At 38.7% G+C, this 25,846-nt stretch overlaps 1 protein-coding gene and 1 long non-coding RNA gene across 5 annotated transcripts in view; one reads left to right on the top strand and one right to left on the bottom strand.

Annotated features, from left to right (window-relative positions):
- The window catches only part of LOC105710352 (uncharacterized), a 97,471-nt gene extending 83,424 nt beyond the window's left edge, over nucleotides 1-14,047 (bottom strand). Inside the window, exons 1-3 of one of the 3 annotated variants that reach the window (XR_010341193.1) lie at nucleotides 13,910-14,047; nucleotides 12,053-12,209; nucleotides 10,355-10,413 (exon numbers count right to left, since the gene is read on the bottom strand). This is a non-coding gene — a long non-coding RNA (uncharacterized LOC105710352). Of the gene's footprint in view, nucleotides 1-10,354; nucleotides 10,414-12,052; nucleotides 12,213-12,820; nucleotides 13,205-13,909 lie in introns of those variants that run through there. The other 2 variants (XR_001105757.2, XR_001105756.2) reach the window with 2 other exon arrangements.
- FGGY (FGGY carbohydrate kinase domain containing) overlaps nucleotides 13,663-25,846 on the top strand; it is a 428,788-nt gene continuing 416,604 nt past the window's right edge. Inside the window, exon 1 of one of the 2 annotated variants that reach the window (XM_012442661.2) lies at nucleotides 13,663-13,738. The gene's annotated coding sequence lies outside the window, so the exon portion shown is untranslated. Of the gene's footprint in view, nucleotides 13,739-13,899; nucleotides 13,963-25,846 lie in introns of those variants that run through there. The other variant, XM_012442660.2, reaches the window with a different exon arrangement.

Below are 25,846 nucleotides of genomic sequence, written 5' to 3' on the forward strand. Positions count from 1 at the left end.
AATGCAATCACATAGACTCGTGCAAAGAATGTCATTAAGATGGCTGTATAGAGGCACTCAGCCCTGACTTTTTCCATAAAAAAAGGACCAAAACAACAAATAGATAACCAGACATCAAATAGAACATTGAAGGGAGAACACTGGAATTCATCAAGGAATTGAGAAAGACCCTCTGAGGCATAGAAACTTAAGATAGCAGCATAGAGAGGGAAGTGAAGCAGCCAGTCAGAAGCAGCTCTGAGGCAAGAGGGACTCCTCATAGATAGAAGTGGTAAGCGAGAGATCCCTAGCATCCACATTCCACCACAGATGCCTGCAATTCTGAGTAAAGAAGAGTCTCTCAGCCCTCACAGGTCATGAGCCTAGTATAAGAAGCTGCCTGGAGTCCACATGACTGCAGTCCCAAAGAAGAAATCAACACTGCGCCCCCAACCTCTGGGGCCCAGGCTGCTGCAGCATGGCATCACTTGGAGAGCAAAGCCACCACCAGACTAAATCCTGCCCTGGGGCTCAATAGCTCTGCACTTCCACATCCCTGGGGACACCTTGACATCTCCCCCACAGAGAGACACCCAGAAGGATGCAGCATCATGGCACCAGCTGGAATCAGCAATGCAGATGTGACCCTGGCACCTGACTCTAGGCAGCACCCTGTACCCCAGTGCAAAATCAGTTCAGCACATCAGGGGGACTGCCCCTAGTACATAGGGACCTGAAGTACACACTCCCCAGAATCTGAGAGGTATCTCTCCACTGACAGTGACACTGCTCCCTACAGTGGCAGGGCTGCTGCATGTCTGTATGTGCCTTCCAGAGACCCAAAGACAAGACTGCCCAGGGCCCACTGCACTGTCCAGGACTTAAAGACCAGCCCACCTGGGGCCTAATGCCACCACCTGTGAACCTGCCCCCTCCAAGGGCAGGGAGACCACATACCCATGTGTGCCCCCCAGAAACCCAAGGCCCAGACTGCCTAGTGTCCCTATTCTCAAAAAAAATGCTTCATAGCCTTCACAAACAATCACAGCCTAAGCAACTGAGGAGCTCATAGGCTCCACTGACATTTATTACAGCTGAAAAAAAGCATATAAAGACTATACTGCACCCACCCAGATCCAAAGCCAAAGTACCCTACTCAACTGACACTATAGATACATTTACAGGAAAAAATCATCCCCTATAAAAGCTACTCCATAAAATTGGAAGAAGCAACTGTTACATCAGATGTATAGATATCCATGTATGGATATAAGAAACATAGACAAACAAGAAAACATGACACTTCCAAAGGAACACAATAATTCCCCAGGAACAGACCCAAAGAAAGAAAAATCTATGCAATTCCTGAAAAGAAATGGAAAATAATGATCTTAAAGAAATTCAGTGAGATACAAGAGAACACAGATAGAAAATACAAAGCAATAATAAAAAAAAGTATGACCCAAATGAGAAATTCAACAGAGACAAATATCATAAAAAGGAACCAAACAGAAATCTTGAAACTGAAGAATTAAATGAATAAAATAAAAAATATAATTGAGAGCTTCAACAATAGATTAGATCAAGAAGAAGAATTTCTGAATCCAAAGACAGGTCTTTTAAAATAACCTAGTCAGACAAAAAGAAAAAAAACAAAAAAATGAAGAATACCTATATAACACATAGAATATCACTAAGTGAACAAATATTCAAATATTGGGAGTTCTAGAAGAAGAAGAAATGGGAAAAGAGGTCTTAGTCATAAATTACTTGTTTGACCAATGTCCAGAAGAGTTTTTCCTAGGTTTTCTCCAGTAATTTTATAGTTTTGTGTCTTACATCAAAGTATTTAATCCATCTTGAGTTGATTTTTGTATACACTGAGAGTTGGGGTTCAGTTTAATTCTTCTGCATATAGCAATCCAATTTTGCCAGCACCATTTATTGAAAAGGGTATCCTTTCCCCAGTATAGGCTCTTCTCAGCATTCTTTGTCAAAGATCAGTTGGCTGTAAATATATAACTTTACTTCTAGGTTCTCTGTTCTATCTCATTGATCAATGTACCCATTTTTATATTAGTACTATTCTGTTTTGATTACCATAGCCTTGCAATATAATTTAAAGTCAGGTAATGTAAAGCCTCCAGCTTTGTTATTTTTGCTTAGGATTTCTCTGGCTATTCAGGCTCTTTTTTGGTTCAACAAATTTTTAAAAACCAAATAGTATTAGTGAAATAAAACTATAATAAAATAAAACTAGACATCAATAATAAGAAAGCTTTGGAAACTGTATAAATATAAAAAAATTAAAAAATATTCTTTTGAACCACTAATAAGTCTATGAAGAAATTAAGAAGTAAATTAAGAAATGTCTTAAAACGGATGTGAGTGGTGGATCAAGCCTGTAATCCCAGCACTTTGGGAGGCCAAGGAGGGCAGATCATGAGATCAAGAGATCAAGATCATCCTGGCCAACATGGTGAAACCCCTTCTCTACTAAAAATACAAAAAAAATTAGCTGGGCGTGGTGGCATGCGCCTGTAGTCCCAGCTACCCAGGAGGCTGAGGCAGGAGAATTGCTTGAACCTTGGAGGCAGAGGTTGCAGTGAGCCGAGATCGCACCACTGCACTCCAGCCTGGTGCCTGGTGACAGAGCGAGACTCTGTCTCAAAAAAAAAAAGAAATGTCTTAAAACTAGTGAAAATAGAAACACAACATACTAAAGTCTATGGACTACAAAGAAAGCAGTAGTAAGAGGGAATTTTACAGTAACAAATTCGTACAACAAAAAAAGTAGAAATTTCAAACAAACAACATAATGTGCACTTCAAGGAACTAGAAAAGCAAGAACAAAGCAAAAATAAAATTAGTAAAAGAAAAGAAATAATAAAGATTGGAGAAGAATTAAATAAAAGAGACCAAAAAATATAAAAGACCAACAAAATGAAAAGTCAGTTTTTGAAAATATAAACAAGATTGACGAACTATTATCTAAATTAAGAACAAAAGACAAAGGATCCAAATAACAAAATTACAAATAAAAAGGGAGACAATATAGCTGATACCACAGAAATACAATGTACCATTAGAGACTGTTATGACCAACTATATGCCAACAAATTTGAAAATCTAGGGGATAAAATTCCAGGACACATATAACCTACAAAGAATGAACCAAGAAGAAATAAAAAACCTAAACAGACCAGTACTGAGTAACAAGACTGAATCAGTAATAAAACATCTAAAACCAAGAAGAACTGAGGACCAGATAGCTTTACTGCTGAATTCTCCCAAACTTTTTTTTTTAGATTGCTTAGGCTAGAGTGCAGTGGCGAAATCATAGTTCACTGTAACCTCACACTGCTGGGCTCTCAACAGGTGCATGCCACCACGTAAAGCTAAAAATTAAAAAAAAATTTTGTATAGGTAGCATCTCACTAAGTGGCTTAGGCTGGTCTCGAACTCCTAGCCTCAAGTGATCCTACTGCCTCAGCTTCCCAAGGCACTGGGATTACAAATGCAAGCCACTGCACCTGACCCCAAACTTTTAAAGGACTAACACCTTCTTTAAAAGGTGTCATTCTGAAAAGCCAGCCTGATTCCAAGTAGACGAAGACACAACAAAAAACTTACAGGCCAATATTCCTGATGAATATAGTTGCAAAAATTCTCAACAAAATACTCACAAACTGAATCTAACAGCATATCGAAAAGATTACAAACCATGATCGAATGAAATTTATCTCAGAGATGCAAGGAGTTTTCAACAGATACCAATATATAAATGTGATATATGACATCAGCAGAATAAAGGACAAAAATCATATAAACATTCTCAATAGATGAAGAAAAAGCATTTGGTAAAATTCAACATCTCTTTATGATAAAAACTTTCAACTATTAATAGGTGAAGAAGGAACATATTTTAACACAGAAAAAGATTGTATTAAAAAAAAAAAGCACACACACAGCTAATATTAAGAACTGTGACAAGGATGCCTACCTTCACCACTCTTATTTAACATAGTACTTGAAGTATTAGTCAGAGCCACTAGGCAAGATAGATAAAGGACATTTAAATTAGAAAGAGAAAGTCAAATTGTTCCTGTTTGCAGATAACATGATCTTATATACAGAAAAACCTTAATACTTCACCAAAATACTCTTAGAACTGATAAACGAATTCAGTAAAGTGGCAGGATACAAAATCAACGTACAAAAATCAGTAGTATTTCTAAACACCAACGATAAACTGCCTGAAAAAAGAAATTGAGAAAGTGACCTCATTTACAACAGCTACAAAGAAATAAAATACTTAGGTATAAATTTAGCCAAGGAGGTGAAATACTTAAGGATAATATTAACCAAGGACGTGAAAGACTTTTACAATAAAAATTATGAAACACTGATTAAAAAATTTAAAGACTACAAAAAACTAAAAGGTATTCCATGTTCATGGATTTAAAGAATTAATACTGTTAAAATGGACACACTACTTAACGTAATCTACAGATTCAATGCAATTCTTATCAAAAGACCAATGACATTCTTCACAGAAATAGAAAAAGCAATCCTAAAATTCATATGAAACTACAAAAGACTTAATAGCCAAAGTAATATTGAACAGAAAGAACAAAGCTGAAGGCACCACACTATCTGACTTCAAAATATCCTGCAAAGATGTAGTGACCAAGACAACATTGCATTGGTATAAAAACTGACACATAGACCAGTGGAACAGAACAAATAACCCAGAAATAAATTCACGTACATACAGCCAACTGATTTTCAACAAAGGCACCAACAACATTCATTGGGGAAAGAACAGCCTCTTCAATAAATGATTTTGAGTAAACTGTATATCCACATGTAGAAGAATGAAAGTAGATCCCTATCTTATACCATATACAAAAATAAACTCAAATGAATTAAAGACTTAAATATAAGACCCACCAGCAATGTATGAGAACTCCAGTTGCTCCACATTTTTCCTATATTTGTTGTTGTCAGTCTCTTTAATTTTAGCCATTCTAGACATTATATGTAGTGATATCTCATTATGGTTTTTATTTGCATTTCTCTGATAACTAATGATATTGAAAACTTTTTCATGGGTTTATTGGTCATTCATCTATTTTCTTTTGTGAAGTGTTTGATTAAACTTTTTGCCCATTTTCATAATTGTATGTTTGTCTTTTTATTACTGAATTATAGACATTCTTTATATGTTCTGGATTAACATCACTGGCAGATATATGTTTTGTGAATATTTCTTCCCACTCTGGCTTACCTATTTATTTCATTATCAGTGTATTTGATAAAGTTTATCTTATCAAACTTTTTTATTTTCTAGTTGTTTCTGTCTTGTACAATTTGCTTACAACACTAGACTGTGGGCTCCTATAGTGAATGAGTGTGAATATTTTTTTCTTGTGCCCTTAGCTCCCAGCATAGAGCCTAACTTATAGATGGCCCATAAATGTAGTACTAAGTTTGTTGGGAGTAGGAGAGGAAGAAATGTGTTTCCATTTTTGCCTAGTATCTTTTTAGGGAATTATCTCCCCTCACCATTTAGTCCTTCTGGTTAAGATAAAGCTTATCTCTTTCCAACTCGTCCCTAGGGGTGGGCAATTGATCCAAACTAGACCAATTGAAGCCTTGCTCTGTACTCCTGCAAGAAATATGAGTGTAGGGGTATCATCACCCTTCTCCCACCAAGATTTAGAAGGACATTGTGATGGTAAAGCAATTGTTTGCCATCTTTGCTATCACCCAAATAACCCTACTTGGGTATGAAGTCAACACAGAAATTAAGAGATGGAAAATGGAGAATAAATAATCCTTGAAGACATAATTGGAATCCTTGGATTCAGCCTTTCCTGAATTTCACTTCCCTTTGAAATGCCCAATTATATAAATCAAAGCCTTTTGGTTTATGTATTTGTTTAAGCAAATTTGAATTATACTTTATTTCTTGCAACTCGAAAAGTCCTGTCTGGTATACTTCTTAATAATGTACCCTTTCTTAAGTTAACACATCATTCTCCAAATCTTCAGAGGTGTTTTGGAGGTGAAGGAGATGGGGTGGAAAGCAATACGTGTAATTACCTGAGAGTGTGTGACCAATAAAACAGGAGTCCCGGCTTCATACATTATGTAGCATTGTTAAAAATCGTAAATTTTTAAATCATGATATAAATAAAAAATAAAACTATTATAATGTTCAGATCAAGAAGAGACCTGCAACTACTATGTCTGAGGATACTCCTGTCTTTTCTATATATTGTCATCAAGCATTTGATTAATGAAAAAAATGAATCCTTGAAATAAGAAATTTATTCTTTCTCTTTTAATAGAACACAAGCCAGACAAAATCCTTTTTTAAAGAATCTGTCATATAAAATTGACAAAAGTAGTTAAAGATGTATGTGTATATACATATCTATGAATGTGCATATGTTTGTATGTGTGTACATATGTATCTATGTGGTCTGTGTGCCTTTGTGTATGTGTGTCTATGTATGGTTGTGTATGTTTATAAACATGTGGTACATAAGTTGCATATAAGTGAATGGGACTGTGTGTATATTTACATATAGGTGTGTATGACTGTGTTTGTGTGGCTATATCTCTATGTGACTGTATTTGTGTCTGTGTCTATATCTCCATGTGCTATATTGTGGCTTAATTTGCATTTGTGTCTGTGTGTGTTTATGTGTGTGTGTAGCATAAGTATGGGTTTGTGCCTGTGCCTGTGTGCTGTGTTTGTGTCTACATGTGTGTTTGTGCAAACATGTGCCTGTGTTGTATGTGTGTATGCCTGTAGGTATATTCGTGTGGCTGTTTGTGTGCATGTGTCGATGTGTCTGTGGCTGATGGCAGGAAGAAGGATAAAGCTACACTATCCTATTCTGTAGTTGGTGCAAATTAGGAAAGCTGCCCTCTCTGGTGGGACAGCGCAGCCTCAGAGGCACAGGGATTGGCCAGCAGAGTGGGGAATGGATTTCGGTCTCCATTGGCCCCCTCATCTGGTGTCTTAGAGCAGAGAGCAACTTGGTGAGTGTGAGGGGTATTTTGGAAGACTCAAAGTCCATTCAGCCTTTCCTTTGTTGTGTTGTGCAGGCACTTTCCCACAGAACTCAGTCTGAAAACTGATGTCCTATAAATGTTCCAAAATGACATGATTCCAGAGGCGTTCATGGCAGAGTTCCTCTACCTGAAGTCCAGGCACTGCAGAGCCTCCAGTGGGCTCCTTCTTTGACTCAGCTTGAGGCCTTGAGCATGCCTTCCCTCAGGCAGACCTTCTCTCACCTCTCTTTTTGGAAAGCTCAAGCCAGAGAGTCCTGCCTTAGCATCCTAGGGCCTCAGACTCGCTTCTGCCACCTGTTGCCTTGTTGTGGAAAACACGCATTGAGGTTTAGGGTTGCATATTGCCATGGCTCATTACATAGTTTGCAGTTTTTTAAAAATGACTCATGACTAAGAGCCTGTGGGGTTGTGATCAGGTGGTGTTAGTGGAGAAACATATGGATGGTGTGGGACTAGTTTAGATGGGACTAGTTTACATGGATAAGGCAGGGGTTTGAGGTGAGATCTTGGAACCGGGACTGGATGAGTGGTTCAAATGTGAAGAGAAAACTGGTGCTGCAGGTTGGACCTATAGGGACCGTTAGCACTTAACATTCCTTCGCAAGCTTCATATCCAATATGTGCTGCCTACCTCAACTTCTCAGCAGAAACTCCCTCTACCGCAGTCTGACTTGCAGTGTCTTGTGATAGATGACCTTGGGCAATTTGCTCAACCTTTATGAGCCTCTGTTTCTTCAGCAATAGCCCCTATTTACTCATGTGGGTGGTTGGAAAGAATAATGACATAGTCTATGTGAAGACCTGGGCGCACAGTGCTCAGTGAATGTTGTTGCAGCCTTTTCTCCCCTTTTGTTCACCCTCTTCTTCCTCCTCCGGGTGCCCATAGCACTTCAACTGCCCGTAGTACAGCATCTAGCTCTGGCCTAGCAGTTGGCAAGTGGTCAGTAGTCAGTAGATATTTGTTGAGTGAAGAGTTAAAAGAAGTCAGGCAGGAAAATGGAGGGAAAATAGTAAGTATCAGGCACGTAATGAAGTAAGTTGAAACATTTTCCCATCTTTGGACATGATCTAATAGTATCCTTTGATAGAAAAGTTGAACAAACAATGATTTTGTATATGTAAAACGTAGCTCTAGGTGACAGTCTGGGTGGGGAGCTCAGTAGGCCCTTCTGATCACTGATTTCCTGTTTACGATAATCAGCCAGGTCTTACAGTGGACCATTTCAGTTTTCCCTTTGATATGACAGGGTGAATTTGGAAGAGAGAGAGAGTGTATATGCAACAGCACCTGTTTCTGATGGAGGGTCAAGTTTCAGAGAGGCTTAAAGAAATCTAAATTGTGAAAGAAAGGAAGGAAGAAATAGAGGAGAAAACAAACCTTGTTAGTAATGAGAGATCCAGTAGGCAGGTAACGGCTGTCATCACTATAATTATATACCAGGTATTAATCACCTGCTATTTACAGAGCACTGTGCTAGTTGCTGAGATTGTGAAGTAGAATTCCAGGTTGTTGCCCTCCAGAGGCTTCCAATTTAGGACATGGAATTGGTTAGAAGATAAAGAAGTATCTATCTGTTCAGTACTGTGACAAATATTTAACAGTATTTTGTCAGATATTATCATTCTCCAAGAAGAATCTAAGGTTCAGAGAGATTAAGAAACATTCTCCAGCTCATCCATCAAACAAGCAGTAGAACTGGGAGAAGACCCAAGTCTGTCTGGCTCTAATGGCACTGTACTGCCTGCAGGCCTCTGAGTAACAGCATCAGGGCAAGCATGTGAAAAAGACAATTAACTTGACAAGCTATCCTAGGTTCAATGCCATGTGAGTAATATTTGGTGATTGTTGCAGGAATCCAACAAGAAAAGAGATTTATTAAGATTGAAAAAGGAACTTTACAGAGGAAGCAGATCCTCAACTAGATGCTGAGGGCAGAATATGAATCCAGTAAGAATGAAGGGAGAGGCGTTTTAGGTGGAAGTAGGCATGGTATGTGCAAAGCTGGGAAGTGGGAAAATTCTCACCTTCTGGGTTTGTGTTACACACGTGGAATACCAGAGAGAGCAAAGCCTGGTCCAAACTCACTAGCAGTGCTTCCCTAGCCCAGTCACCCAATTTCCATAAGCCTCAGTGTCCCTATTTGTACAATGGTTGTGGTAATAGGCACTTCAAAGAGTTGTTGAGACCAGAGACAATGTGTATAATGCTATCTGCCTCCTCAAAATCACCACTCTAAATTAAAACTCAATCAAAGTGAGGTTTCCTCTCTTACAGTTTTCTATTTTCCTTTCTACTTGCACTTGAATCAACTATATATTTGTATGTTGATTTCTTTAATGTATTTTTTTGACTGTAAGTACCATGAGGACAAGGAAAATATCTGTTCATCTCAACACTATCTCTTTAATGCCTAGAACAGTACTCCATAAATCTTTGTTAGATTAATACATAAATGTAGGAATAAATAAATGAATAATAAGATCTATTTCTGTGCTACGAGTCTAAGAATCTCAGGGAAAATCTCTCTTCTCTCTGGCAATGGGCAGGTTGCAAATACAGGAAAAGCTTTCATAGAATGCAGTTAGAGCATTACAGGGCCTCAACAGGTTACTAGAGAAGCACCAGGTCTCCTCTCCATCTACTATATTGAACCATGTCTGAGCAGGAAGGAAATTACACCAACTTCCAGTTCAGCTGGTTCCAGAGTTTCACAACTCAGCTTTGTCTTGCTTACATCTGACATGCTACTTCATTGGTGTGACCTCCAGTGTGCTTAGTGGATAATGATACTGCATAATCACCATGCTGCCCCACAATGACCCTGAGTGGATGTCTAGACTTTCCAGTAATCAAGTCTTATAATTCAATGCAATGCAATAACCTTTTATGTATTGTTGGAGAGGAGAATAGGGGATATACAGATGCACTAATAATTGCTAGGCATTTGCTATATGGTCTGTGATTGAGATAAGGGCTGGAAACTAAAGGGTACAGAGGAAGCTACATGGCCCAGCCTGATGTGAAACAATGGATGTATGGTTGGATAACATATCTTCTCAAAGTGTGATTATATATATTTTCCCTTCTTAGTCTCCATGTAGTCATGAGGAAGTATAGATAACATTCAGATTATTTGCTCCTATTATAGAGAGAAACTGAGGCAAATGGGGGTGGTTCCGGACATAGAAATGGTTTCAGTGGCTGCCTTAGTCTGTTTTGTGCTGCTATAACAGAATGCCAGAGGCTGGGTAACTTATAAAGAAAATAAATAAATTTATTTCTCACAGTTCTGAAGGCTGGGAAGTCCAATATCAAGTTGCTGGCATCTGGAGAGTGTCTTTTTCCTGTGTCATTCATGGCAGAAGATGAGAGGGTGAGAAAGAGAGGGTGAGAAAGAGGGATATCAAACTTGCCCTTTAATGATGAACTCATTCTTGAGACAACATCATTAATCTATTCATGAGGGTGAAACCCATAAGGCCTAATCACCTCTCATTAGGCCTTACCTCTCAACACTGTTGCATTGGGGATTAAGTTTCCAACACATGCTATTTGGGGGACACACTCAAATCATAGCAATGGCAGATATGAACTAATGGCCCAGAGCTCATGACCATCAGTTTAGGGATTTTCTGAACCACACTGTCATTTGCCCTTATGTTGGACAGCAGTATGAGCATGCTTGCAATTTCACAATGTCACAGAAGATGAGGGACCTTCCATAATATGTCCCCTATGCACTTTTGTGATAGAATATCAGAATAGAATAAATTAGTGATATGAAAGTGCTGGGAAAGGGAGGGAACTGTCCCTCTAAATAATATAGAAGGCAGCGGGACGTGCTGAGTAGAGGAGGGTGTGGTCCCCTGCTAGGGCTCCACTCCCAGGCCTGTGTCAGGGACCTAGGTGAGGACAGGCATTTTTGTTTTCCTGTGCAAATGTTGCATTTTCCAAGACCACCCTGGCCTGCCATGCCCCTATCCAGGCCACCAACTGGCAGAATGACATGGAGCTTGGCTGTGGCAGTGAGAGAAGAGTTGGGGCCGCCGAGCCCCTGATTCCAGGGGGAAAACCATCTTCTTTTTGGCTCCCCCATTCTGCTGAGAGCCACTTCCACTCAATAAAACCTTACAATCATTCTCCAAGTCCACGTGTGATTGAATTCTTCTGGTACACCAAGGCAAGAAGCCCGGGACACAGAAAACCCTCTGTCCTTGTGATAAGGCAGGGGTTTGAGGTGACTAACACAAGCCACCTACAGACAGCTAAACTAAAAGAGCACCCTATAACACCCTAAAGCCCACAGGGGCTTCAGCTGTAAACATTCACCCCTAGACACTGCTGTGGGGTTGGAGCTCCACAGCCTACCTGGCTGTATGCTTTCCTAGAGGTTTGTGCAGTCAGCAGGGCACTGAATAAGTGAGTTACACCGCCATTGCACGCCCAGTGAGAGAGACAAGGGAACTTTTCCGGTTTCATTAGGAGTTGACAGACTAAGGTTCACGGGCTACATTGTTCATTGCTTGCTTTTGTAAGTAAAGTTTTATTGAAACATAGTCATACCTACTCATTTACTATTGTCTATGGCTGCTTTTACATTACAAAGTTGAGTAGTTGCAACAGAGACTGTATTGCTCACAAGTCTAAAATATTTACTATTGGTCCTTTACAGAAAAAATGTGTCACTCCCTGGAATGAATCAAATGGAAGTAAATGGAAAAAAAAGAATTCAATCATTCATAACAGGCAGTGTATCATAACTGAAAAAGATAATGAATATTGGTTTCAGACAAACTCAGGTCAGAATCTCACCCTGTCCACTTGGCTGGATAACTTTAAACAAATTATTTTTAATCTTTGGGCCTGTTTTTGCATCACTGTAGAAGGTTGCTGTTTAAGAATTCTATAAGGTAAAGTGTAGCATATCTGTTATGATTAGGTTTGACCCCATACAATAGAAAACACAAAATAAATGTGTCTTACACAGGATAGCAGTTTTTTTTCTTTCATGTAGAGGTCTGGAGGGCAGTGGGTATTGATTGGTTCAGTGCCTCTTGCATTAGGAACTCATGCCTCTTTTATCTTGTTGCTTTGCAGTGTGTGGCTTTCATTCCTGAGGTCCTTTCATGGTTCAACATGGCTGCTGGAGCAAATAAACAATCAAATACACGAAAGTTTAGAGAAAGAGCCATCCGTAGAGGCTAGGCAGCAAATTCATTTATTCAAGGCTAGCCAAGATGAGATCCCCTAGCCACAGTGCATGAAACCAGAATATTTCACTTACTCCATTCTTGGGATACATTGAAGCAGACCTGGAAGCAATGTCTTCTTTGTATTAAGCATCTAACACTTTACAAAGCATTTTCATATGTCTTACCACATTTGTTTTTCACAATGCTCTGAAAAGGTAAGATGACTAGGTTTTAACATTATTATTCCTATTGAATACTTGATTCACACAGCTGCTAAGCAACACATCTCAACGAGTCTACAGCTAGGTCTTCAGATATGCTGCTGGAAATGAAAGGTGAACAATCACGGTGCAAAAGAAAGAAAATAAGCCAAATCAGGACCCCTGGTAGAGAGGCAGTGCAAAGACTGGGGCTAATTGTGTGGTCTCAGCCTCACTGGGCTGTTCTCCTCACCTGTAAGACCAAGATAAGAGCACTTATTTATTTTTGGGGTTATTGTGAAGATAGCAGACAATCTTAGTGCACCTGGCACTTAGGACCAGTTCAATGAAATCATTACCTTTCACAGGTGTGTCTTTGGAAAATCACGTCCCTTTCCTGGACCTCCGTTTCCTTTTCCAGGAAAACAAAATGTTTGGTCTCAGTGACTGCTGAACTATCTTCCAAATCTCGAGCTCCCTCAGTCTGGGATCCTGCCTTTTATGAAAATAGCTGATTGGAATTCTCCCTTTGGTTGCTTCCTAGCTGTGTGTCCCAGTAAAAGTTGAAAATTTTGGATTCCCCGCCCTCTGTAAAATAGGGATTCATAACATGCAGCTTATTAGAAAAGGAAGGCATGTGAGAATTAAATGAGGTCGATGTCCAGTACCCACTAGATTGTAACATTTCTCAAAGGCAAGGACCCATCTGTTTTGTAGATTTACAGAATGTCATACGTTGAAGTAGGGGGTTGGCCACGGGATTAGAAAATTTCTGTAAAGATTAAGGAACGAGACACAAGGTAAGCGTTCAAGAATTGTAACTATTCAATATTCTTATTATTTCTTACACCCGCCTACAACAGTCCTGATGTTCAGTAAACGGTCTGACACACACACCCATCTGGGGCTGCGGAGAGTCCGCCTGGGTGAGCTCTGCGAGACGAGTCCTCAGAGCCGGGAACTCGCAGCCTGAGCGACATAGCAGAGCCAGTCTCGGGTCCGCGCTCCTCCCGCCCAGCCCTGCCCAGCGCCGCCCGCGGGTCGCGAGGACCCAACGAACGTTCCAGCCGCAGGGCGGGCAGGCGCCGGCCAATCCCGGGCCCGGTTCAAAGGGCCAATCAGGCCGAGCTTTACAGAGGACGCGGCGGGGGCAGGGCCGCGCGCGAGGCGGGGCTGCAGCCGCTCCTGGGACCGCCCTGCCCAGGCGCCGCGGGGCTCAGCGCGGCTACGTGCAGAATCCCCCTAGCTAAAACGTAATGTCAGATTGGACAAGTACTGTAAGTGACCCTCCTCTCAGTCCCACGTGGGCGCCGGGGCTTTTGCTGGCGCGCAGGCTCTTCGCGCGCACGTCCAACCCGGGAGCGGCCTGTCCTGGCCCTCCCCTCCCCTTTCCCACAGTCGTTGCCTCCTCCTCCCCTTCCTCCTCCTCTGGCCGCTTGGTCTCTCACCCGCCGGGCCGTTGCTCCCGAGACGTTGTTGAGTTCCCTGAGTCCTCTCCTGGGTGAGGCGTCCGGCCACTCAAGGGAAGGGAAGGAAAGGGTCGGCCTTTACTGCATCCCCAAGGCTGACCGTTAGGTGTCTGGAACCCGTGCTGCTGCTTCTCCGATCAGTGTCCACTTAACTATATTCAGTTCTCTTTCTGTCCTCCCCTTACCCGTGTAGGACATTTCGGTGGCATTTGCGGAGCCTTTTAATTCACGTCTGGCTACCGAAGGCATTTCTAGGCTAATGTTGCTTGTACCTTTAAACGCTTCCAGCACTTATGATAGTGTTTGAGACACAGCTGAGTTTAGATCGGATAATGCTGTTTTGTTACCGTTATCCGCAGTAGGAAAGGCCTAGGGGTATCTTTCCATTTTTATCAGTTTGCTTTTTATTTAAAGATTGAAAAAGCGCAAAATGGTGAATTTTCCTCATCATGGGCAGTTTTCCACTAAAGCACTTCTGTGGCTTAACACAAATTTCTTTCCTGAAGGGTCAGCTATGACATGATCAAAGTCTGAAAAGCAGTTATCCTTCGGTTACATTTAAAAGTATGAGACCAGGAGGAGTGAAGTTCTTATGCTTTTGAATTGTGAATCAGAATGAAAGAAGGGAAGGTCTCTTATTTTGTGGCTGTTATTTAAATAGTAGAGTTTTGCTTTGTATAGTTTTTGCTTGCTTTTCTTCTTTTTTTCTATGATCCACCACATGTATATCCTGAGTTTTTTCCTTATTAACTTGCTTGCTTGGTTTTCCAGCCAGATGACTGCCGCTTGGTCTTCTGGGAGTCTCCTGTTAATGAGGCCCTCACGCTTGGCTCTTGACCTGATGGCCACTGGCCTGGCTCTTGGAGGACCTCATAGTGGGAGGCCCAGAGCACTGTTATTAAGGATGATTGGGGGAACAGATCAGAGGGGGTGAGCTGGGCCTGGAGATCAATTTTGAGGGGGAGAGAGGTTGGGAGCCTGCCTGGCTGGATTTGGAAGTCAAAACATGTGTGCTGGAAGAAGGGCATAACCCCAGAGGGTGGAGAGCTTGTCTTTCTGGATGAAATTAAGAAGTTTACTGGGAGGAGACTGTGCCTTCCAGGCTTTGTTAGTTTTTGCTGTGGGCCTTGTCTTTTCCTGGAATTTAGTTCCCTTTCTCTAACCTTTCACTTTTTAACTAGTTTCCTTTACCTAACCTTTCACTTATTGATTTAAATAGTTTAAATCACAGTCAATTACCAGCTGGTTTTTAAAACAATTTGAGGTAATGAATCTTGCCCTTAATCTCCCAGCCAGAGTGGAACCTTCTACCCCCACCCCCAAGGGGATTTGAAATGATTATTTTACCAGAATGTGCTACAGAGATCACTTACCCTCTCACCTGCCCACCTTTTTATAATGGAGGGACATGGAGTCAACCCAGGTGGTGTAAGAGATCATCCAAATCAGTTCATGTATTCATTTGTTCACTCATCTTGTCCATATACTTTGGGCCTTGAACTGTGGTAGTCTCTGGGAAAGTGCAGACAAAAAGACTTGGTCTCTGCTTTTAAGCCTTCATCTAGTTTGCTTCAGTCCATTTTTGATGAGGGAGATTACATGATAGTGAGATGAGTACAGTGAAAAGGTATGCAGAAGACTCCCAGGAGTTGAGAGAAGGGCAAAAGGCTCAATATGGGGTTTGGGGAAGACTTCCCAGAAGGGAATACTGGAACTGAGTTCCAAAGCCTGAGTGGGCTGGAGAAAGTGGAGGAATTATATGAACTGGGAACAGCATGCGCAGAACTACAGAAGCATGGCACATGGTTGATTAGTATGGCTGTGCTAGAAAGGCTGAAGTGGAAAATCACCTGACAGGAGGCTGGGGAGGGTGAAGGCCAGATGAGGAAGGGTCTGGTGAATCATCTTAGGGAAGTTAGAAATATATCTCCAGGGCAAAATCTTATATCATTTTGCAGAAATCTTATGTCATTTTCTTTGTATGTTATAGAAAATTCTGGCTGCAATTTGGAGAATGGACTGGATTGGTAAAGCCTAGAGAGACATAATTGTAGTAATACAGGTTAGAGACGTATTAGGTTAATAGTTATGGCAATGGAGAGAGATTAGGAAAATAGAATGGTTAGGAATTAATTACTGATTGAATGTAGGGGAAAGAAGAAATGTAGTCAATAGTAGGCATTCTTGCGTGGGCTATTTTGTAGCAACTTTATTGAGGAATAATTGACATCCAGTAACTGTTCGTATCGAGAGTGTCCAGTTGGAGAAGTTTTGTTAATATGCATATATCTGAAAACCATCATCACCATCAAGATAAAGAACATAGCTAATACCCCAAAGATTGCTTGTGCCCTTTTTAATTCCTCTTTGTATACCCCCTAGGGTAAAGTGTATATTAAATCTTTTGTCCACTTTAAAAAATGAGCCATGTATTTTCATTTTATTTAGCTTTGAGAATTCTTTATTCTTAAAAGTTCTTTATTACATGTAATTTGCAAATATTTCTCTCATTTTGAGGCTTGTCTTTTAACAGTGCCTTTTGAAAGCAGAGTTCTTAATTTTGATGAAGTCTAATTTATAATTTTGGTTAAATAAATGTTACCAGTCTGATTTTTTATATATCATGCTTTTTGTGTTTTATGTAAGATATCTTTGCTTAACCTAAGGTCTCAAATATTCCTCCTATTTTTAAAAAGAAGTTTTGTCATTTTTTGTTTTATGTTAAACCTGTGATCATTATAAGGTAATTTTTGTATAGGACATGAAATATGGAATGTTTATTTTTTTGCATATGGCTATCCAGTTGTCCAGCACCATTTGCTGAAAAGCTTATCTTTGTTGAATTCCCTTTGCACCTTTGTTCAAAAATCAATTTACCATGTATACATTGGCCCAGTTTTGTGTTTTATTTTCTTCATTTGATCTCTTGTCTATTTTAATGGAAATACCACATAGTCTTGATAAATATAGCTTTGTAATAAGTACTGAAATCAGCTAGTGTAAGTCCTTTAATTTTGTTCCTTTTAAAATTTGTTTTGATTATTCTAGGTTCTTTCTATTTCCATATGAATTTTGTAATCACTTTGTCCATTTCAAAATAAAGGCCTATTTAGATTTTAATTGGAATTGTATTGAATGTATACATTAATTTGGGGGAGAATTGACATTTGAAATACCATGTCTTCTGATCCATGGACACAGTGTATCTGTTCATTTATTTAAGTCTTCCTTATTTCTCTAGGCAATGTTTTATAGCTCTCAATCCATAGATCTTACACATCTTTGTTGGATTATCTGTAGGTATTTCCTATTTTTTGATGATATTGTAAATGATATTAAAATTTTACATATTTTAAAAATTTAATTTCCAGTTGTTTTCTTGTTACTGGTATATTGATCATGTATCCTGAAATCTTGCTAAAGCACTTATTAGTTCTAAGAGATTTTTTGTAGATGCCTTCAGATTTTCTATTTAGGTGACCCTATCATCTGTAAATAAAGATAGTTTTACTTCCTTTCCCAATGAGGTTGCCTTTTATTTTTCTTGCTGTATTCCACTAGCCAGAATCATTGCTTTGCATAGAACTGATGAGAGCTGACATCTTGCCTTCTTCCTGATGTGCAGGAGAGGCATTCTTTTTTTTTATCATTAAGTATGATGCATGATTCAAATTACATATCTTTTGTAGATACGCTTTACCAGGTTTAGGAAGTTTCATTGTATTCCTGCTTTACTGAGATTTTTTTTTTTAAAGGAATAGTAGATGTTGTAATTTTGTTGCTTTTCCTATAACTGTTGTGATCATTCATATTTTTAAAAAAGATTCTTAATGTGGTAAATTACATTTACTGATTTTTTTCCCTATGTTAAATTTTGTGTTCCTGAGATAAACCCTATTGGTCAAGGCATATTACCCTTTTTTTATGTTGCTGAATTTTATTAGCTAAAGTTAGAAGAATTTTTGTATCCATCCTTATAATACCTGACCTCTGGGTAAATCTGGCCTCGTAGAATGAATTAGGAAGTATTTCTTTCATTTTGATTTTTCTAGAAGAGTTTATGAAGAATTAGTATTATTTTTTTCTTAAATGTTATTGTAGCACTATTCACAATAGCAAAGACATGGAATCAATGTAAATGTCCGCTAATGGTAGATTGGATAAAGAAAATGTGGTACATATACACCATGGAATACTATGCAACCATGAAAAAGAATAAGATCATGACCTTTATAGTAGCATGGATGGAGAAAGCTGGAGAACATTATCCTAAGCCAACTAAAGCAGAAACAGAAAACCAAAAGTACTGCATGTTCAAAAGTGCACAAAAGAGGGAACGACACTGAGACCTACTTGAGGGTTGGGGGTAGGAGGAAGGTTTAGAAAAAAAAATTAATATAAAAAAATGCAAACCTAAAGTATTTAAATAAAATTCAATTTTATTCAGTTTGTTGAAAGTTTAATTGAATCTTATTAAATAAGTTTTAAAAAATAAAGCCATTCATCATTCCAAAAAAAAAAAAAAAACAAACTGTTTAATAGGATTCACTAGTGAAGCCATCAGGACCTGGAGTGAGTTGTTTTGGGGGCAGGAGGTTAAATATGATATTGTTTAATTGTATAGACATAGGACTGTTCAGGTTATCCATTTTCTTTTTCTTCAGCTTTATTGAGGTATGATTGATGAATAAAATTGTACGTACTCAAGGTGTGCAACATGATTTGATATACATTGTGAAATGATTACCACAATCAAGCTAATTGTCATATCACCCATGTAGTTACTCTTTTTTTGTGGTGAGAATACTTAAGATTTACTCTCTTAGCACATTTTAAGTATATAGTTAATTATCAACTATAATCATATTGTACATTATATATCCAGAAATTTTTCTAATAACTGAAAGTTTGTATTATTTGACCAGTAGCTCTCCATTTCCTCAATACCTGGTACTGCCATTCTCCTCTCTGTTTTTGTCAGTTGGACTTTTTTAGATTCTATGTATAAGAGATATCATGCAGTATTTGTCTTTCTGTGCTTGGCTTATTTCATTTAGCATATTGTACTCCCAAGTTCATCCATGTTGTGGCAAATGGCAGGAATCTTTTTTAAGGCTGAATAATATTCCATTGCAGATATATGTATGACATTTTCATTATTCATTCAACCATCTATGGACATTAAAGTTGTTTTCATATCTTAGTTATTATGAGTAATGCTGCAGTGAACATGGGAGTACAGTTTATCATACCAAGTAGTGATTTCATTTCTTTTGGATGTATATCCAGAAGTAATATTGTATCATATAGTAGTTCAATTTTTAGTATTTTGCGAAACTTCTGTACTATCTGCCATAATGGGTGTACCAATTTACATTCCCACCAACAGTGTACAACAGTTCCCTTTTCTCCATATTCTCTTCAGTACTTATTCGTTGGCTTTTGATAATAGCTATCCTAATAGGTGTGAAGTGATTTCTCCTTGTGGTTTTGATTTACACTTTGCTGATGATTGGTCATGGTTGAGCATGCTTTCATACACCGATTGGGCATTTGTATGTAATCTTTGGGAAAATATTCAAGTTCTTTGGTCATTTAAAAAATCATGTTATTTTGTGTTAAATAAATTTTTTAACATATATTTTGGGTTTTATGCCCTTATTGGGATATATGCTTTGTAAATATTGTCTACCATTTTAGAGGTTGCTTTTTCATTTTCTTGATTGTTTCCTTTGCTGTGCAGAAACTTTAATCTGATGTAGCCTCACTTGCTTATTTTTGCTTTTATTGCCTATGCTTTTGATGTCCTATGCAAAAAATCATTGCCAAGACCAATGTCAAGGAGTTTTTTGCCTGTCTTCTTCTAGGAGTTTTAAGGTTTCAGGTCTTATGTTTACATCTGTAATCCATTTTGAGTTGATTTTTGTGTATAGTATAAGTGTTCAATTTCATTCTTTTGCATGTGAATATCCAGTTTTTCTAACACCATTTATTGAAGAGACTACCCTTTCTCCATTGTGTATTTTTGGTGCTTTTGTCAAAGAGTAGTTGACTGTATATGAGTAGTTTATTTCTGGGTTTTATATTGGTATCTTTAGTGTATATGTCTCTTTTTATGCCAGCACCATCTTGTTATGATTATTATGGCTTTGTAATATAATTTGAAATTCAGAAATGTGATGTCTCCGGCTTTGTTCTTTCCCAAGATTGCTTTAGCTATTTGGAGTTTTTTGTGGTTCTATATGAATTTTATGATTGTGTTTTTCTGTTTTTTTGATAACTGTCATTGATATTTTGATAGGAATTACTTTGAATCTGCAGATCACTTTGGGTAGTATGGTTATTTTAGCAATATTATTTCTACCAATCATGAATGTGGATATCTTTCCATTTATTTGTGTCGTCTTCAGTTTCTTTCATCATAGTTGTATAGTTTTCGATATACAGATCTTTCCCCTCCTTGGTAAATTTTTTCTAAGTAGTTTTTCCTTTTTGATGCCCTTCTAAGTGGAATTGTTTTCTTAATTTCTTTTTGGGATTATTCATTGTTAGTGAATAGAAATGTAGCTGATTTTTGTACATTGATTTTGTATTCTCTAGCTTTATTGAATTAATTTATTAGTTCTAACAGTTTTTTGGAGTCTTTGGGTGGTTTTCTATATATAACATTATGTCATCTGTAAACAGACAATTTTATGCCTTCCTTTCCAATTTAGATGCCTTTCATTTATTTTTCTTGTGTAGTTGCTCTAGCTAGGACTTCCAATACTGTGCTGAATAGTAGTGTTAAGAGTGGTCATTCTCTCTTGTTCTTGATCTTAAAGTAAAAACTCAGCTTTTTAATGCTGAGTATGATGTGGCTTTGGGCTTGTCATATATAGTCTTTATAATGTTGAGGTTGATTTCTTCTATGTCTAATTCGTTGATGGTTTTTATTGTGAAAGTATGTTGAATTTTGTCAAATGCTTCTGCAGAATCTATTGAGATGATAGTATTTTTATCCTTTGTTCTGTGAATGTAGTGTATCACATTTATTGATTTACATATGTTGAACCATCCTTGCATTACAAGGATAGTTACCTACTTGATCATGGTGAATGATCTTTTTAATGTGGTGTTGAATTTGGTTTGCTAGTATTTCATTGGAAATATTTGCATTTGTATTCATTGTGGATGTTGGCCTGTAATTATCTTTTCTCATAATGTCCTTGTCTAGCTTTAGTGTAAGGGTTATGGTAACTCTGGCCTCATAAAATGAGTTTGGAAGTATTCCTTCATCTTTTAAGTTTTTTATAAGAGTTCTAGAAGAATTTTATTAATTCTTTAAATGTTTGGTAGAACTTATACTCTACCCAATGCCCTGTGAGTTATAGGGCTTCCTATTCTGGCTGTTTTGAGTAGAATTATTCCTGGTCTTATGTGAAGCCCACTGATTTGTTCACTCTAATCCTTTTTGGTGCTTCTGCCTCAGATTGGTTTCACATATGGATGCATTAGTACAGATGATTAATACTCTCCTTAATACTTGGGGAGTACCTTTGCAATTCTCTGGAATTCTTCTGTGCAGCTCTCGCCTCTCTTGCCCAAGATTCTAGCCTTTTTGTTCTCCACAGACTTTCAGCTCTGTCTTCTCAACTCAGGGAGACTGCTGGATCTGGCCTGTGTTCATCCTTCCCGTGCCACAGTCTGCAGACATTTCTTAGGCATTAAACTTGAATCATTGAAGGACTTGTCTCATTTTTTCCCATCTCTCTGTCATTATTATACTCTGTTACCTGATGTTCAATGTCATGAGAATCTTTGTTTTCTATTTTTTCCCCATTGTTTTAAGCAGGGAGGTAAATACGGTTCCTGTTACTGCATGTTGGCTGGAATTGGAAGCCTTCAACTAGAATTTTTGAGGAAAATATAAAGATTGGGACTATTTGAAGATCTGAGTAAGCGATTTTTCAGGTACTCAGGTACTAGAAGTAAAGGGAAACTTTTATTACTTCGGAGTGCTAAGAGCATGGTGAAGGAAGTACATCAGAGGGAAAAACATAAGATATACCTAAATTAGGATGATTTTCAAAAAAAGAACTACTGAGTAAAGTGAGGGCAGCCTGAATGCCTGGGTCTGGTAATAGTAAGGCTGTTATATCCTTAGACCCAAAGGGGTGAGGGAAGGACCAGTTACCAGAACCCCAAAGGAGAAATCATGTGGAGAAGGCTGCCTGGAGAGGATCTGTTATTTTAGCCCAAGAGAAGCAGCTGGCCCAGGCCAACTCTACAGGAAGGGAGCCCTGACCTTACTCTCCTCCTTTCTCTAAGGCTTCAGCTAGAGCACTCCATTGCTCAAACCCAACTAGAAGACAGAGTATTAGAGAGTCTTGGAGTTTCATACTATTGTTTCCAGGACAGATAGCTGGGAGAGAAGGTGAAGAATGGATATGTAGTCAGGGAGGGATATATAGTGACATATGTATGGAGTGAGCTTAGGAAGGATAGGAAAATCAAATAAAAATTGTTCAGGCTAAATACACTACCAGTCCCTTGACCATCTAGATTTGGGGCTGCGCTACACTGAAATCCATTGCAGACTAGGCTGAGAGCTTAATAGCTTGGATTTTGATAAACAGACAGAGAGATTAAGAAAGCAGTCAGTTACTGACTGGATATTGCAAGATGAAAATTGAGAATAAGACAAAGTCTATACAATGAAGAATGAGGTCAATCATGGTGGCTCATGCCTGGAATCCCAGAACTTTGGGAGGCTGAGGTGGGAGGATCGCTTGAGCTCAGGAATTTGAGACCAGCCTGCTATCATGGCAAAACCCCATCTCTATAAAAAATTTAAATATTATTGTGCCATGGTGGGTCATGCCTGTAGTATAGCTACTCATGAGGCTGAAGTGTGGGAGGATCACTCGAGCCCAGGAGGTCCAGGCTGCAGTGAGCTATAATTGCATCACTGCACTCCAGCCTGGGTGATAGAGTGAGACCCTATTTCAAAAAAAAAAAAAAAAAAAAAACAAGAGTGATTTAGACAGATCAAACTCAATCTACTTAACCAAATGTTGGGATTGTAGAATTATGTAGCAGCTTTGACATTTGAATAAGGCTATTGTTAGGATTTTAAAAAAATTGTCACGTGCCATAGTAGAAAGAGCATAGGATTGAAATCCTTCTCTGTTATTTACTGACTCTGTGACCCTGGCAGGTGACCTAACTGCTCAGAACCTTGGTTTCCCATCTAAAAGTTGCAGGAAGGATTAGGAAGGCCATCTACTAAGTCACTGGCACCATATCTTGCACAGAGTAAATGTTGATACGAAATTTATTGATGTAAGATGAGGGTTGGTTCAAAATATAAGTAAGTCTAAGAAACATTTGGATTCATATGAAGGTACCTATTGATAAAACACAGATAACACTAATTCTAATGAACCCTTGAGGGAAGAATAGTGTATTTGATAAGGATTAACTCAAAGCTCCCCTTTAAAGACAGTTTGTGAAGACACCCCGGCTCCCTTTCCCTTCTCCCTTAAAGCACAGATTATTTTTAATGTTAGTCTCATAGATAGTTTGTTTCTATCAAGAACAAGTTATCCTTGTCAGAGATTAGATGCTGGGCTGGATGGGCCAGTGATGTGTCCTAGCATGTGTTGCATCCAGGGGGCCTCCAGGAAGGTAGAGGGAAAAGGAAGACTTCCTATGTGCTTACCATGTGCAGCTAGCTCAGCTTACTTCATCTCCATGCAGTGTCATGTGGAAACATGGGTGACTGAGCTCACTCTAGTTAAATATGGTCAGTGCCTCTTAATGCTGCTGCTTCTCTTTTTGTTTTAGGGAAAAAAAACCCATATTATGGAGGAAAGTTACCAGAACTGAAAATGTATAGCATGGAGAAAAGACCCAATAGGAGGTCATGAGAGTCATCTTAAAACATTTGAAAGGATAGCCCATGTATAAGGGTAAAAAAAGGCTGTTTGGATGATCCTTTGGGATAAAAATTAGGACTAGAGGGTAGAAGCCATACCAAGCACAGTTCAACTCAATCCAGAGAAGGTCTTCCTTTCTATTACTGTAATAGCTGCTTGTTGAGAACGTTCAGACAGCACAGAGAGGGAAAGGTGAATGCCCTCCAAACCTCTACTGTATTTCTTTTTGCTGGATGTTATTGCAGTAAGCAGGTTTTGTGTGTTTTTCTTGAAATCTTTTATGATAGGTCTTTATACAATACAGTGGTTCTCAAACTCTAGCATCCATCAGGACCACTTGGAAGCCCTTTTAAAGCATAGACTGCTGAACCCCACCACAGTGTTTTTTAGTCAGTAGAGCTGGAAGGGAGCCTGACTTTGCATTTATACCAAGTTCCCTGGTGATACTAATACTGCTAGAGACCACCAATGGCCCTGTTAAAACTTGAGAAAGTAAAACTTTGAGAACCACTGTATTGCATGAAGAAAATAGAGCTTTTGCTCTATTCTTTATTAAAAAATAATAAAAATGGGGTCCTACTATACCTTCTCAGAACTTTTTTAGTTAATAATATAAAATTAGCAGCTTTTTTTCTCATTCTTTTTAATAGCTACTGATATATCAATTTTAGAAAGTCCTCTGTTAATAATCATTTAATTTGCTTCTAGGTTGTTTATGAGTATGTTCTTGCATTTACAAAAAAAGGTTGCAGTGGATGTTTTTGTGTATCTTTTTGGTGAGTCAGTGCATAAATTCTTAGAAGTTAAACTGTTGGGTAAAAGACATGATTTTAAAAATGGAAAGATAGTACCAAATTATTCTATCAAAGGTGGAATCACTCTTCTATGAAAAGTGTATGAAACTGTCTGTTTCTCCATACTTTTGCCAAGTGGGTATTATCAAAATTTTCCATTTTTGCCTATTCGTTAGGTGTGAAATTGTATCTTAGTATTGTTTTGATTTACATTCCTATACTATTTGTGAGGTGAAAGATTCCCATGTCTTTATTTTTCTGTGAATTATAAATTCGTATTCTTTGCGTTACAGGTAGAGGGAACAGCATGAACAAAAGCACCAAGACTTCCTTTGAATAGCTTCTAGTAGTTTTGTAGCATTGGACTATGAAGGTTGAGATTAGGGAGAGAGGTAGGGAGCTAAGGTTAGAGAGGCAGGCAGGGTCCTGAGCTTAGAGATCTTTGTGGGTCAAATAAAGATAATTGGCTTTATTTTGGGCAGAAGAAGATTTGGTGCTGTTTAAGCTTGTACTTTACATCATGGTACTTTTGACAGAGCCATGTTTGTGGGATGGTCAAGTCTAATGTTTAATCTTCAAATAATTCATTCTTTAGGCCTTTCACCTTGGGCCTTAAAGTTACCAGATCAGGGCCGAGCGTGTTGGCTCATGCTTGTAATTCCAGCACTTTGGGAGGCCAAGGTGGGTGGATCAGTTGAGGCCAGGAGTTAGAGACCAGCCTGGGCAACATGGCAAAACCCTGTCTCTACTAAAAATACAAAAGCAAGTTAGGGGTGTTGTGGTCCATGCCTGTAATCCCAGCTCCTTGGGAGTCTGAGACAAGAGAATTGCTTGAAACCCGAGAGGCGGAGGCTGCAGTGAGTGGAGATTGCACTACTGTACTACAGCATGGGTGACAGAGTGAGGAAAAAAAAGCTACCAGATCAGGCTTCATAAACAGATAAACATAAGAATGAGCCAAAAACTTCAACCTGTCTGTGGCTTGGCATTGTCTCTAAGGAGAGAATTTTGCATGATCTCATGGAGAATGGATTTTGTTGCTTTAACTGATACTGTCCTCAGCTCCTCCTGAGTTTCCCGAGATCTGACAGCAGTCAGTAAGGTTGTGGGTTCTTTTGTCGTTTTAATTCAAGTGACTTTCTGGGAAAAACTGTGGATTTTGGCCAATATGCTAATGATAATAGCATTGCTTTGAAGGTCTG

Source organism: Aotus nancymaae, unplaced genomic scaffold (genome assembly GCF_030222135.1).
Source record: "Aotus nancymaae isolate 86718 unplaced genomic scaffold, 86718_ANA_hifiasm-v0.15.2.pri h1tg000007l, whole genome shotgun sequence".
In the NCBI taxonomy this organism is placed as follows: domain Eukaryota; kingdom Metazoa; phylum Chordata; class Mammalia; order Primates; family Aotidae; genus Aotus; species Aotus nancymaae.